A 4,462-nucleotide genomic window follows, 5' to 3' on the forward strand; every position below is an offset into this window, starting at 1 on the left:
TAGCAAGTTAAAGGAAAGTTGCAAAGTTGTAGAGTATAATTAAGATATACAACTTTTTAAAGGTGCATACTCTTCTCCCTTTACACTATGCTGTCAGGAGCAGCCAAGTGTTTTTTTGTCATGGGTATGTTTCAAAAGAATTTCTGACTTTTCTATCAGCTCTTTTTCACAAAGGTAGAAAGCTTCATCAACACATCACTTGAAGAAAACAAAATCCACACTATTGCTTCAGAAGATAAAAACCCTAAACCCAGAAATACTTTTATTTGCTCATCCTGGTTCCGGATACAGCATGTATTTTCTGTATCTGCTTTAATCCCTAGATGACGCCATCTGGAGCAGACTGGATCCAGCCTCTGTCAGATTCTGCTGAAAGTGCATTTTTTGGAGGGAAAGAGGGAGCCTGTATTTTTAGAGTTCTCACATTCAGGGTTGATGCCCTTCTGGCCCATGGCCACTTTTACCAGTTAACATGGCTCTGACTACACTGACAGCAAATTTGCAGCAAGCAGGACTTGTCAGCTACCCCGGATGTATAAAAAAGGCTCTTGTGCTAGAACAAGTTTAAAAATCTCAGGTGTTACTAGGAAAGAATAAAGGGAACCTCTTCAGCTCCAGACAGACCAGTAAAAAGCTCCAGAAATGGCCTTCTGAGATTTAGGCCTTCAACTGGCTTTTTAAACATGCTCACAGACATGTTATCCACCAGTCACTAAAGTTGAGTCTACCCAGATCTTGCAGCTGATCCAAGAGCAGGGTTAAAACACCAGGCAGGGTCTCCTACCCTCACCTCTTTCTGCAAGGGGCGCATTTCACTGAGTGCTGTCCCACCTGTGCCTGGTTGTTTTCTGGAATCGAACTCCTTTAAGCTGTATTCTTCTCAGGCATCACGTCCTCTGAACACAGACAGTTACAAAATGCTTGCAAATCAGACTAAAGAACCATTTACTGTTAGGCAGTGTTGATACCATCCATGGTCAGCCCAAAGCTTGAAAGTAAAGTAGCTCAGCTTTCCTAACTGGCTCAAGCATTCAGATAACTAAAAATGTCTCTTCCTGTGGGTGTAACTGAAACAGAGCTGGTTTCAAGAAACAGCAATTACAGATGAATTGTAAAAATGAGTGGGAATGACTGCAGAAGCCAGAACTGTAAGCCTCAGGGTATCCAGCACCATGTAAAAAAGTAGGTTCTCATGTGGTCTGAACAAATGCTACACGTGAGGTGAGTTGTATCTCCAGGCAGCGTATTCAGGAAGGTAACCACTTTGCAATCCATCCTATTCACAGCCCTTTACAGGAAAAAGATACACAGCGTATGGGGGACAACCTGCCTTAGAGCAAGAACTCCTCTGATTCATGCTGATACAAACTATCAACAGGTACAGGAATTGACTGTAACAGTCCTGTAAACACGGGCACATAAGCATGAACTGATTTTTGTTTAACAACATGACACACTGTTACATATTATGTACTTCACCACACGCACCCCCAAGCCGGGTGTTTGGCTTCTGGATTTCAGAATTTAACTGCTTTCTTTTCTGATTTATTTTACCTTGACCTTCAGCTGCTCTGACAATCATAGAACAATTTATTCTGACAAACTAGCTAGCTGAAGGCCAGCTAACAGAAAGAAGACACCACATTTGTTGTGCTGAAGTTGGGTTTCTTTGCTGTAGGGGACTGCAGACTGCTGTATAGATGTTTTCTTCTAGTAACAAAGTTGGTTGCCTTGAAAACAAGTGAATTTTCTTTAGAAGAAAATGTGCCTCTTTCTTTTAGATGGCACATTCTGCCTCATGTTTTCATGTTGCTGATAGTTCCTGTTTTCTCTGAGAATGTTAATGGATATCCAAGTAGGTTTCAGGAGGTCTCTTGGTGTCTATGGAGGAGTCATGTGAAGCTACTTGGAATCTGTGCTTTTCAGACAACAGCAATTGTGGAGGATCATGTTTCCATTTAAGTACTAGTCTTTATGCAAAACCTACTGAAGCATCATTGTAAATGGGTCAAATCAACCTTGCCCTATTTCTGAGATGGCTGTTGTGCACAGGGAAATTCTGCATCAAGTCTTGTTTGCAATCAGTTAATCTGGAGAACTGACTCTTATTAGCTTGCCCTGGGAGCAAGCTGAAGTCCACCTAGTAGGATTGGATAGAGGGGGTTGTAAGGCACCTTATTTCACTACTTAAACGGCACTGGACATCAAAACAAGGGCCAGATCCATGAGATGACTAAATCAACACCTAAAAGAGTAGGAAGAGAGGTCAAAAATAGAGTAAGTGCAAACAAAACCTTTTAAAATAAAAGATAAATAATAATAAAAAATATATTAAAAAAAGAATAAAATCAAAAGTTTAATGTAAACTTCTATCTACATTTTTATTACAGTGAGATGAACAAAATATGAGCAAATTGAGGAATTCTTAGATATTTCACACCTACTTTTGAAGACTGCCTTCTCTTGTCTTTTAAATACTTCTGGGACGTGAATTGTAACAGCTTTAGGAATTTGCTAAGACTCCTCTGAGAAACTAGAAACTGTATCATTTCAGAAGCATGTTTGTAAGAATTCATCAGAGTACTTGAGTAAGGCTCTTGATCAGTAAACAAATACCAAATAATTTCATTATCACTTTATTTTCTAGAATGTTCAAAACAGTTTTTAACTGTTGTGTTATAAACTCAATCCATATGGTTAGTTAGACCACCACTATTTGTTTCTCCTACAGCACATTTCCCTTCCCTAAATGACTAAATAAATTCACAGTTAATGAAATCTTGCAGGACAAATCTGCATACAAGATTTTAAAGAAGAAATCTTTCATATGTATCTTAAAGATGGTCATGAGAAGACTGCAAGAACAGGAAGGTCCTAATTAAAGTCTAAAGTAACTAAGAATTAGTTCATTTACTGCTGGAAATAAGAAGCTGTTGTTTTTTTTTTTTTTTCTGTCCATAAGAATTGCTCCACCACTTTACAAAAACCAGCTTTTGTACTAATTGTTAAACACTTGTTAGCATGTGGATGCTATGTCTGTGGGTTATAAAGACACAGTCGCTAGTAAATTTCTACTTTAATACATTCAAATCAATGACATTAGTGATGCCAGCACATGTAAACTGTAAAGAAAAGGACAAAAGCTAAGCAGTGCTATTTTCAGCACAAGTTTGAAACACATGCAATAATAGGACTAAATTTGCCTTGAGTTTCAGCCTTTTCTTGGTCCCTTGCACAAATGTAATTTACATACAGTTTGGCCCCCAGACATTTCCATCTCAGAAATGCAAGGTCACTGCCAGAGAGGATGTGTATGCTGCGTTACAGAACCGCTACTGGTGGGATGGCAGCAGCATCAGCTTCAGGCAGCATGAGCAGCCCAGCATGTTCTCACATACTAACAGGCTGATCCAAGGTCTGTTGAAGTCAGTGAGAAGACTCACCATTGAAAATGCTCCCTTAACCCAAGTGTAACCAGCTGACTTCAAAGGTTTACAGTGAAATGAAAAGTGTGCTTTTTTGGGTCTCTTTAAGAATGCTACAGTCAATATATGTTCACTAGGCTCCACAGTACACAACCTTTTCAAGCTTAAATCTTTCACACCTCAAACTACCTTCCTCATATTTTTAAATGATTTAAAAATACCACACACCATTACCCACCTGTGTTATGAAAGGTATTTTTATTTGATGTAGATAAGACTACATCTGGGCTAGCAAATTTCTATTCTATATAAAACCAAGATAGATCTAAGTTTGCATTCAGCACTGTACATATCAAACCAAATTAGCCAATAATATGAATTTTTCATTCATAAATCGTAGCAAAGCCATTGAAGTTCTTTTTTAAGAAAGGAGATAATTAAATAGTATGTGAGGTATTTTAACAAATTATACTTTCTCACTGGAATACATCTTACAATAAGTACCCCTAATTTAAATGACCTGGTGCAATAGAACAGACAGTACTAGAAGTATCCAGCAGTTATTTCATTTTCACAGTATGATTTAACACTTGATATTTTTTATAACTAGAAACAAAAATTTGCATGCCTATACTAGCTTGCACCTGAGAACATTAACAAACTTTACAACCTTATGATAACCTCCTCCCTCCAGAAGCAGTCAGACCAGTTAAATAGCTGCAGAAACAAAAGTACAGTGAGATTTCTGTGACTTGCTCCAGGTCAGAAAGGAAGGCTGTAACAAAACCAGTCTGATGCTCTTTCTCTCATGCTCAACTTGCAGATCTCCATTCTTTCTGCATCAGTCCCAGGCCTAAGTACTGTATAATCTGCTTTGTAACCTCACTATCTTTTTGTGCGCAGCATGTTCCCAGTAGCTCAAAAGGACATGCGGTCTACTATATCAAGGTACACAGTAGAAGAGAAAATGGAGTTACTAGTTATTACGTTGAGGTATGACCTTTTACCAATGTATTTAGAACAATTTACAAGTTAGG

This window comes from Pezoporus occidentalis, unplaced genomic scaffold (assembly GCF_034315485.1).
Source record: "Pezoporus occidentalis ecotype Australia unplaced genomic scaffold, CSIRO_AGI_Poc_V1 ctg31, whole genome shotgun sequence".
Taxonomy (NCBI): domain Eukaryota; kingdom Metazoa; phylum Chordata; class Aves; order Psittaciformes; family Psittacidae; genus Pezoporus; species Pezoporus occidentalis.